Raw genomic sequence first — 12,027 nt, 5'->3', positions numbered from 1 at the left:
CTACAAGGATATCAACTCATATCCCATGAGTAGAGAAAAACAAAATGGCGGAGCGTGTTGCTGAACCAGCCGAGGACGAAATAAAAGTTATACTTATAAAACAACCCCCCCAAAAAAAGCAACAAAATATTAAATAAAAATACTTGAGAGTAAGAATGTATCTTTTTTTTTAATTTTTCAACAATTATTATTATAGCATTTTTCACAAATTGCGACTGTCATTTTGCTGGTTTATTTACATTCTAAGCAGAAATGATTTTGTTGAACATTTTGTATAAAGTTTTAATTGATCAAATTTGCAAAAAATAAAAATACAAATGCTCTGTTTTTCAAAATCCAGTGAATGTGGATAGAATAAAACAGTTATTCCACTCAATCTCATTGGACATGGCTTATAGCCGACTCAGCACTTCGTGCCTCGTCAGCTATCAGCTGATGTAAACTTGATTTTGTGGAATAACTGTTACATATATGGATAATATTGAACAACCACTTTTTGTGGTTCTCAGGAATAATTTACATGCCAGTGCGTTGTACATTTAAATATATCATTTACATATTATTGATTTTAGCTGAGGAAAAAAAAATAGAAATCCATTGTGCATTGTCTGCTGACTGAAACCACTTGGAACACTTCTTCTTTTATTATTGCTGTGGGTTTGGTGAAATTGTCCAGTATGCCCTCAGTGAGCCACAAATTGTGCAAGATCCTGAAAACCAATGAAGAAAAAATCATTCTGACCATAGTCATGCTCGTGTGTGTGTGTTTGTGTGTGTCTAAATAGGAAGTTTTGATTTCTCACTATTTATTGGATAGCATCTGTTAAGTTAGAAGAAATCAAAGAAGTTGTCTGAATGCTTGCTTATTGTTCACCATAATTTGAACTTCAAACTGACCTTCATAAGCAATGACTAGAAACATGAACTTTTTTATTTTTTATTTTTTTTAATTTCTGATGTGCCCTGTGATGCCCTGGTGACTTGTCCAGGGTGTACCCTGCCTTTTGCCCATAGTCAGCTGGGATAGGCTCCAGCTTGCCAGTGACCCTGCACAGGATAACCGGTTATGGATAATGGATGGATGGATGGATGAATTTCTGATGCTATTTGAGACACACAAATGTACAAATTTAAAATGCTATCAATCTTTGAATTGGAAAATCTGAAAATAATTTGGTCTCTTACTGGGGGGGGGGATATGAATGAATGAACCCTTTATTATCACTGTTGCCAGTGAAATTGACCATCAACCTGTCCTTACAGAGGGGGAACAAGACAGGAAGACAGGGATAAAAGAAAAGGAAACACAACATGAGGAGAGATAAGGAAAAAAAGAACACCCCTCACTATGCTCCTGTCAGGAGTACAGTGTGGGAACATTTAAAAAACCTTTGCACATAAGCACACAATAACACAAGTACACTTTAAACATGGGACTTGAGGGGGGGAAAGGGGGGAAAAGAGGGGGCAATCAGGGGTGGGGGGTAAGGGGGGAGGGGTAGTGGGGAGGGGAGGAGGTAGAGGTAACCCAGTGCAAGCAAGCAGCCGTCTGCTCCTGCAGCCGGGAAGGCGCTGGTCACGCACCCGCTTGCCACACTGGGGATGAAAATGGTGACCGCGGAAAGTTGGAGAAGGAATGCGAGGAATGCAAGAGCGGCTCCCAGCAGTGACCTTCAGGGGGAAATGTTGCCTTAGCAATGGCCTTAACCGAGGCCAGTGCTGTCTCAGGGAGCCGAATGTCGATAAGATATACATTGGTTGGTCTTTCCAGATGCAGTCTTTGCACGTCCACACCGCTCGTCCAGATCTGTCCATTCCGCCCATTCTGTTCAAATTGGTCTCCGAAAAACTTATTCTTTGCAAAGCCAAAAGCTTCTCCAAGATAACAACCATATTGTGGTTCAAGTTCTGAAAATGCACAGTCTGAGTGCCAACAGCTTTGCCCACCGCTCCAATCATATCAGGCAGCTTTGTGGGGCTTGAACAGCTGTCACCGTTGTCTGATTTCCTCGATATACCAGGGCAATGCCTAATCCAATCAGCAAAAGTCCTGTAATCATATAAATGTATATATATCTTTGCAAGTGATGATATCTTGAATAAAGGAAAGATTATCTAATATTTCTCATTAGGAGATTATTACATAGATATAAGATCAGTAACCCTATTTCTGGACACACAGTACCAGTCAAAAGTTTGGACACACCTTCTAATTCAATGTTTTTTCTTTATTTTGATGAATTAAAAGTCATTTCATGCCTTAAAGTAGTGATGGATGTCGTTTCTCTTTACTTAGTTGAGCGGTTCTTGACATAATATCGATTATTGCAGTTGTGGTGTTGAATAGGGCTATTTACTGTATTTTTATTATTGACTATTTACTGTTTGAGCTCAAATGCATTAAGAAAAGCAAGAAATTCGTCCACTAATGAACTTTTGACGAGACACACCTGTTAATTGAAAAGCATTCCAGGTGACTACCTCATGAAGCTGGTTAAGATAACGCCAATAGTGTGCAAAGGGTCATCAAGGTAAACGCTGGATACTTTGAAGAATCTAGAATGTGAAATGTATTGTTTTTAACCCTTTATATTATAGGCACTTTTTCCAGGTGCAGGTAAATGTAAATATACACACATCTCCGTGATCTGAAGAAAAGTCTAGCTTTGAATAAATGCATATCTTAGAATCATCAAACGAAGCTACTGAAAAGGATTGTGATAAAAAGTTTGTATCACGTTTGATATCACAGTGATGCAGAATTCTCAATTCTCATTGGTCAGAAGGTGTTGATTTAATTTTTTTGATTAATGGTATTGTTAAACTTTGCACTTTTTTATCATGTCACAACAATAATACATTTATTTCTGGCTGGTTAAAGCTGCCTTTTATAATCAGAACGCACTCACGCATGTGACAATCTAGTCCCCATCGCTGATAAGAAAAGTTAGGCAGATTTTAAAAGCTAGTGATGTCAAAACAGCTAGTGATGGCGGAACTTTTGAAACTATTGGTTTTGAACATTGAAAACATATTGAAAATTGGAGATCGTGAAAGTACAGAAAGTCTTCACTCAAGTTAAATTAGAAAAGTATAATCTATAGATTAAGTACCAGAAAAATTCACAATAGAGTAAGATGCCTGTGTCAAGTCACACACTGACTTTAGTTACTGATGCGAAATAAATTAGTGCTTCTTTCACCAAGGAAAACATTAGCTAAGGCTAATGTACAATCACTTTATCTCTAATCTCTTAAGTTTTAGCTAGCATGATAACTTTTTTTTTCATGGGTGGTGTAATGGTTAGCACTGTCGCCTCACAGCAAGAAGGTTCTGGGTTTGAGCTCAGTGGCCGACGAGGGCCTTTCTGTGTGGAGTTTGCATGTTCTCCCCATGTCTGCATTTAGGTTAACATGGGGCGGCCTTGGGCTGAAGTGCCCTTGAGCAAGGCACCTAACCCCCAACTGCTCCCTGGGTGCTGTAGCATAGCTGCCCGCTGCTCTGGGTATGTGTGTGTGCTCATTGCTTGCATATGTTTGTTCACTGCTTCAGATGGGTTAAATGCAGGGGAGGAATTTCACTGTTTGCTTAAGTCTGTGCTTGAGTGTACGTGTGACAAATAAAGGCTTCTTCTTTTTCTTCTTCATACAAGCTAGCTGAAAGCCATTAGTTAGTTGTCACAATACAAACTGACATGATAAATAAAAAGGGCGCACGATAGCAGAAATGTTAGTCAAAAGTCTCATCTCATCTCATTATCTCTAGCCGCTTTATCCTTCTACAGGGTCGCAGGCAAGCTGGAGCCTATCCCAGCTGACTACGGGCGAAAGGCAGGGTACACCCTGGACAAGTCGCCAGGTCATCACAGGGCTGACACTTAGACACAGACAACCATTCACACTCACATTCACACCTACGGTCAATTTAGAGTCATCAGTTAACCTAACCTGCATGTCTTTGGACTGTGGGGGAAACCGGAGCACCCGGAGGAAACCCACGCGGAGAACATGCAAACTCCACACAGAAAGGCCCTCGCCAGCCCCGGGGCTCGAACCCAGGACCTTCTTGCTGTGAGGCGACAGCGCTAACCACTACACCACCGTGCCGCCCCGTTAGTCAAAAGTATTAAATTAAATAAAAACTCAAATAAAGTACAGATAATTAATTTTTTTTAAATGACTTCCACCAACTGTGTTGGAGGAGGTTATATTTTTGCCTCGTTTGTTTGTCTGTTCCCAACATAACTCAAAAAGAAGTGGACGGCTTTTGATGAAATTTTGAGGAAAGGTGGGCCATGAGCCAAGGAACAACTGATTAGATTTCGATGCAAATCCAGATATGTATGTGGATCTAAGATTTTTTTTTTGCCTGTTTCCAACATAACTCAAAAGGTACTGAAAAGACTTTGATGAAATTTGGTGTACAGCTTTAGTATTATCCTAGGTTCATGTGATTTGATTTTGATGTTAATATGTGGCTTAATCAAGGTATGCACTCTACCATGTGTCCTTCTAGTTTATATATTATTATTTAAATTGTTGCTCTGGTGAAAATACTTGAAGCTTCATTTAAGGTGCACATGTCTGCCATCATCTGGTGAAGAGGATATTGTGCAGTCTCTGAGGATCACCTATGATCATACACATGCACATTAATGATATAAGTTTTACTATAATATTTCTGATTTGCAGTATTTCAGCTTGAACCCTATAATGTATTTATCTACTAACCCCATTTTCATAAAAGTTGGGATATTTTCCAAAATGCAATAAAAACATCAATCTGTGATTTGCTAATTCACGTGAACCTTTATTTAACTGGCAAAAGTACAAAGAAAATATTTGATAGTTTTACCGACCAACTTAACTATATTTGTAAACATAAACAGTTAGAATTTGATGCCTGCAACATGGTCAAAAAAGTTGGTACAAAGGCATTATTATTATTATTGTATTACATCACCTTTCCTTTTAATAACATTTTTTAATCGTATGGGATCTGAGGATACTAATTGTTGCAGTTTCGCCATTGGAATTTTTGTCCATTCTTGCTTGATACAACACTTCAGCTTCTCAACAGTCCGTGGTCACTGTTGTCTGATTCTACTCTTCATGATGTGCCATACATTCTCAATAGGAGACAGATCTGGACTGGCAGCAGGCCAGTCAAGCACACGCACTCTGTCTACGAAGCCACACTGTTGTAGCCTGTGCGGAATGAGACCTGGTATTGTCCTGCTGAAATAAGCATGGACTTCCTGGGAAGAGACATTGCCTTGATGAATATGTCTCGCTACACTCCAAATGTATGCCTTGATATATCAGTGGTATCTTCACACACATGCAACTTACCGATGCCGTGGGCACTGATGCACCTTGACATCCGGTTTTCCCCCAAACAAGCTGAAATGTAAACTCACCTGACCGCGCCACACATTTCCATTGTCTTTCGGTCCGTCTGAGATGAGTTCATTCCCAGAGAAATCAGTGGTGTTTCTGCATATAATTGATGAATGGCTTCCTCTTTTTGTAATACAGTTTCAGGTTGCATTTCCGGATGTGTTAAGTGACAGCGGTTTTCTGAAGTACTTCTGAGCCCATGTGGTTATATTTGTCACATTAGCATGACAGTTTCCCAGGCAGTGCTGCCTGAGGGCTCGAAGATCATGCACATTCAACAGTGGTTTCCGACCTCGCCCTTTACGCACTGAGATGTCTCCGAATTCCAGAATATTTTCACAATATTATGTCCTGTAGATTTTAAAAGACCTGAAATCTTCTGTTGAGAAATGCTCTTTTTGAACTGATTAACAATTGTCACAAATTTTGGCACAAAGAGGTGAGTCACGACCTGTACTCGAGTTGAGGGGGGATGCCATTTCCCCTGGAATAAAAAATGGTCAAAATCATCCCCCCTCTAAAACGGGCATCCCCCCTCCCTTTCCTTGAGCAATTTTATCAATAAATGTGGACATTACTTCAATTTAACATTGGAATTAGAAATGCCATTCCACGTAGCTTTGCTGAAACTGAGCATACAATAAGCTACCACGAGAGAGGGCACGCGCAAGCGAAGCGTTTGAGGAGGTGACATTCAGTTGGGGTTCCGTTATTTTTTATTTCATTCGGCGTCAGTGACAGCAGCGGATTGCAGCATCATGGCCAAGCGGAGTGGACAGCAAGACCTAAGCAAGTTCGGATTTAAGATTGCAAGAAAAAAAACATTTCAGGAGGTAAGTCAAGAGTTACGAATATCAGTCACACTTTCTGTGAGCCCACTATCATGCTGTAAAGTTACCGATATGTAGCCTAATTTGTGGGCGGCGGATAACAACACAGCTATCATAATGAATGTTAGTTTGGAGTCTAGCCAGCTATCGATAGCTTACTCAGGTTCATGTTAGCTTTGATTTATTGTACAAGGCCATCAATTTAATCAGCCTGGATGTTCCTTTGTTATTCTTCAGGCAACAAAAAGTGTTAAAGACAGGAAGGCTAAAATAAACGACACTAGCAGTTTTGAAGGCTTCATTGCCTCATTAGAGAGCTGGTCACAACATGTAAGGCTGATTTACGATTTACTGTTGCTTGTTTTAGCTTATTGGTTACCTACCTACCTCTGTATTTAACTCAAATGTTCCCAATGTTCAGCTTTGAATAAACATTCTACTGACTTGATATGAAAAGATTCAGTTGTTCATTTACATTGCCTGCTGAGGTTTTAATAAATTATTTACCAAACGATTTAAAAGGAGCCTACCATGACTATGAAGTTACACTTCAAATTTGTCATCTGCATTTTACCCTAATATGGAAGGTACCGTATGTCAGCCAGGAGACTGACTAAATATGACACATGACATCCACACTGTGCATGTTTTACAGTAAAATACCAGTGGATTATGTTTTTACAACAATAAAAACGGTACACAGTGTGTACTACACACTTTATCAGCACAAAATACTGTATGTCTGGTAAATGAACAAGGTCCACAGACCTACGTTGTGTGCAAACCCTCCTAAAAGCAAACCAGTTTCCCACTGACGGACCGACTGATGGGTCAACACGCGACTAAAAATTTCACCATCCCGCCTGGTTTGATTTTACAACTCGACCACTGGTCACGACCCATCCTTGCTTACAAAGACCGAGTCTTTGGTGCTGCTCCTTTTATACTCAATCATGTTACCAATTACTGGCGAGTGGCCTAATGGTTAGCATGTCTGCCTCTCGATCGTGAGTTCGATTCATGGTCAGGTCATACCAAAGACCATCATAAAAAAAAAAAAATGGTACCTACTGGCAAGGCATGCTGCAATATAGATGTGAGTGGGGAGTCAAACTCTCGTGGTTACCAGAGGACTAGCCCCCCACTGTAACCTTAGCTATGTAATAGGCGAGAGGCCAAGGGCTATGGAGATCGGCGCTGCTCTATGTGCCACTTGGCGTGGGAAGGACTTTGATGTTACCAGTTAACCTGCTTATTGTGCAAGCTTCCGAAATGTTACCTGAATATCCTATAAACTTTTCAGCCCGACTTTGTGTGTGTTCAAATTCTAACTTTGTTTATATTTACAAAATAAATTTAAACTGGTCACTCTACTTTTGTCAGTTAAATAAAGGTTCACGCGAATTAACAAATCACAGATTTGTGTTTTTATTACTGTAGCGAGAATAGCGTGTGGGTGGAGCACAGGACGGCAGGACAGAGATCAAGGTTCTCACAAGGCTTTATTGCCGAACTTTTCAGTCTAACAATATTTTAAAGTAAGCAGGCAGAGACACACACACACACACACGGCTCTGCCGGCAAAGAAGCTCCCTTCCACTCTCCCTTTCCCTCCTTAAGTAGGGTGGTTTACTGGGGAGAACACACACAAAACACAGGTTAATTACACTCAGGTGAAGCGATTCTGCCACTTACCTTCCCCAACTCCGCCCTCCTGTCACAGACCGGCGCGTGACCACGCCCCCGCTGCCACACACCCCCACCGCCCGACTCAGGCCGGGCGCCCATCCAGCCCGCAGCCAACCCCCCCCCGACGGGAGAGGAAGTCCGCCACGACCATCTGCGCCCCTGGCCTGTGGACCACCTTGAAGTTGAAAGGTTGGCGCGCCAGATACCAACGGGTGATCCGCGCGTTGGCATCCTTCATGCGGTGGAGCCACTGGAGGGGCGCGTGGTCCGAACAGAGGGTGAAAGAGCGCCCCAGCAGGTAGTAACGGAGGGTGAGGACCGCCCACTTGATGGCCAGGCACTCTCTCGATAGTGCTGTAGTGCCCCTCACGCACTGACAGCTTCCAGCTGATGTATAACACTGGGCGGTCCTCTCCCCCCACCTGCTGGGACAAAACGGCCCCCAGCCCTCTGTCCGACGCATCTGTCTGTAACAAAAAAGGGAGAGAGAAGTCAGGGGAGTGCAAAAGTGGCCCCCCACACAGTGCAGCCTTTACCTCAGAGAAAGCCCGCTGGCACTGCTCCGTTCACTGGACCGGATCTGGCGCCCCCTTTTTAGTGAGGTCAGTCAGTGGGCTGGTGACGTCCGAATAATTAGGTATAAACCTACGATAATAGCCAGCCAGCCCCAGGAACTGTCTCACCCCCTTTTTGGTCTTGGGTCTCGGGCAGGCCGCAATCGCTGCTGTCTTATTAATTTGGGGACGCACCTGCCCGTTACCCAAGTGGAAGCCCAGATACCGTACTTCCACCCGCCCAATCGCACACTTCTTCGGGTTGGCAGTGAGCCCTGCCCGACTCAGCGACCTAAGGACGGCCCTCAGGTGTTGCAGGTGCCGCTGCCAGTCATTACTATAAATAATGATGTCGTCTAAGTACGCAGCCGCATAGGTGGCGTGGGGCCGGAGGACCCGGTCCATCAGCCGCTGAAACGTAGCGGGCGCCCCAAACAGCCCAAACGGAAGTGTGACGAACTGGTGTAAGCCGAACGGTGTGGAAAAGGCCGTTTTCTCCCGGGATAACGGAGTCAAGGGGATCTGCCAATATCCCTTCGTCAAATCCAGTGTCGAGTAAAAGCGAGCCGTGCCTAGTCGATCAAGCAGCTCATCAATACGAGGCATTGGGTACGCGTCGAATTTAGACACCGCGTTGACTTTTCTATAGTCCACACAGAACAGAACCGAGCCGTCGGCCTTAGGAACTAAGACCACCGGGCTGCTCCAGTCACTGTGGGACTCCTCGACGATGCCCATTTCGAGCATGGCCTGAAGTTCTTCACGAACTACCTTTTTTTTGTGTTCGGGTAATCTATAAGGACAGCTCCGCACTACCACCCCCGGGGGCGTCTCTATGTGGTGTTCTATGAGGTTAGTACGACCGGGCAGGGGCGAGAATACATCCGAAAACTCGGCCTGCAACTGGGCGACCTCCGCGAGTTGGGTCGGGGAGAGGTGGTCTCCACAGGGGACCGGAGAGGTACGAGATGCCAATGTCCCGTTTTGGACCTCCGGCCCCAGCTCCGCCTTCTCCGGAACTACCGACACCAACGCCACGGGGACCTCCTCTTTCCAGAGTTTTAACAGATTGAGGTGGTAGATCTGTAGCGCCCCCTCCCTGTCCGTTCGCCTAACCTCATAGTCGACGTCCCTGACTCGCCGTGTGACCTCAAAGGGTCCTTGCCACTTGGCGATTAATTTGGAGCTCGACGTGGGCAACAGGACGAGTACCTTATCTCCCGGAGTGAACTCTCTAAGGCGTGTGCCCTTGTTGTACAGGTGGGTTTGCCGTTCCTGGGCCTGGCGCAAATTCTCCTGAGTTAGGTGGGTGAGCGTGTGGAGTTTTGCGCGCAGATCCATAACGTACTGAATTTCGTTTTTGCTCTGTGAAGGTCCCTCCTCCCAATTTTCCCGCAGTACATCCAAGATGCCGCGCGGCTTACGCCCATATAATAATTCAAATGGGGAGAACCCCGTGGAGGCTTGGGGGACCTCTCGCACTGCAAACAGCAAGGGTTTGAGCCACTTATCCCAGTTACGTGCGTCCTCACTTACGAATTTTTTGATAATATTCTTGAGGGTGCGATTGAACCGTTCAACTAAACCGTCCGTCTGTGGGTGATAAACGCTGGTGCGGATCGGCTTAATACCCAGTAGCCCATACAGTTCGCTCAGTGTTCGTGACATAAACGAGGTGCCTTGGTCAGTCAGAATCTCTTTTGGGATTCCAACCCGGGAGATGACGTGGAAGAGGGCCTCTGCAATACTGCGTGCTGAGATATTGCGAAGAGGCACCGCTTCCGGGTATCGCGTTGCATAGTCCACCAGAACCAATATAAAACGGTACCCACGTGTTGACCGGTCTAATGGCCCGACGAGATCCATCCTAATTCTTTCGAACAGGGTCTCGATTAATGGTAGGGGGCGCAAGGGCGCTTTTGGAATGGCCGCTGGATTTACCAACTGGCATTCGCGGCACGCCGTACACCACTTACGGACGTCGCCGCGAATCCCCGGCCAATAGAATTGGGCCATTATCCGGGCGAGTGTCTTATCCTGCCCGAGGTGTCCAGCCATGGGATTAAAGTGAGCCGCCTGGAATACCAATTCCCGGCGGCTCTTTGGAATTAACAACTGGGTGACCCGCTCTTTCGTCTGAGTGTCCTGCGTCACTCGGTATAACCTATCCTTCAAAATAGAAAAATAGGGGAAGGGCGGGGTGGCTTTCGGCTGGAGCGTTTGACCATCGATTACTCTCACTTGGTCAAACGCGTGTCGCAGAGTCTCGTCTCGCGATTGTTCCAGTGGGAAATCCGCGAGGGAGTCCCCAATAGAAAGAGGAAGGGCCGAGGGCTCCTCACTCTGTCGCGGAGATGACGTAGACGGCTCTGCGACCGCCGCTCCAGCCAAAGCGACACCAGGACCCTCCCCTATCAACCGGCAGGACCCACTCTTTACTAGGCGTGCCATCAAACCCCGAAATCCCGGCCAATCAGTCCCCAAGATCAAAGAGTGGGTAAGGCGAGGATTAACCGCCGCCTTCACTATTGATTTTTTCCCCTCTGAAATATATGTGGACCGACACCAACGGGTAGCTGTGAACATCCCCGTGCGCACACACACACACACACACACACACACACCACCTTCACCCCTTGTGCTCCCCCCAATGCCTCGTCTTGCACCAGGCTTTGGCGGATTGAGGTCTGATTGCAGCCTGAATCCACCAACGCCTGATATGTAGCCCCTTGTACACTTACCGGTATGCGATACGCTCTGGCCTGATCGAGGGCAGCCTCTGGCGCGTCGGGGATCCGCACCACCGCCCCCACCTCCATCGCTGCACACTGTTGCTGCAGGTGGCCCGGTTCCCCGCAGCGCCAGCAAACCGGCCCAGGCCTTCCCTCTGCATCTGTGTTCTGAGGCTCACTCACCTGAGGGGGGGGGGGGGGGGGGGGCGGGGGAGACAGACACAGAAGGGAGAAACGGGAGGGCACCACGGGTGCGGCGGGCCGGCTGGGGTGGAGCCGGCCCTCGCCTCCGTGGTGGGGGAATGGGGCGAGGACGGGACACGGGAGGAGGGGGGAGAGAAAGAGAGAGAGGAGACAATGTCGGTGGTTGTCCTGCCGCCGGAAAAGCCGCCAGATGATCCTCCCCCAGTCCCACGGCCTGATCCAGCGACGCCGGGCGGTGGCACTGGACCCACTCCGCGGTTCCGGCTGGTAAGCGGGCGATGAACTGTTCCAGCGCCACCTGGTCGATGATTCCCTCGGCGTCACGATCTTCGGCCCTCAGCCACCGCCAGCAGGCGTCCCGGAGCTGCTGGCCGAACGCGAACGGGCTGCCGACTTCCTCCATCCGCAGCGCGCGGAAGCGCTGGTGCTGCTGCTCTGGCGTGCGCCCCACGCGCTGGAGGACAGCCCGGCGAAGGTCGGCGTAGGCCAGCCGGCGATCGGCGGGGAGCTGTAGTGCGGCCAGCTGCGCCTCTCCCGTCAGGAGGGGGAGGAGGCGCGCCGCGCGCTGCTCCATCGGCCACCCCGAGGCTTCTGCGACCTGTTCGAACAACGTGATGAA

Source organism: Neoarius graeffei, chromosome 10, assembly GCF_027579695.1.
Source record: "Neoarius graeffei isolate fNeoGra1 chromosome 10, fNeoGra1.pri, whole genome shotgun sequence".
Classification (NCBI taxonomy): Eukaryota; Metazoa; Chordata; class Actinopteri; order Siluriformes; family Ariidae; genus Neoarius; species Neoarius graeffei.
Note: the sequence above shows the minus strand (reverse complement) of the source record.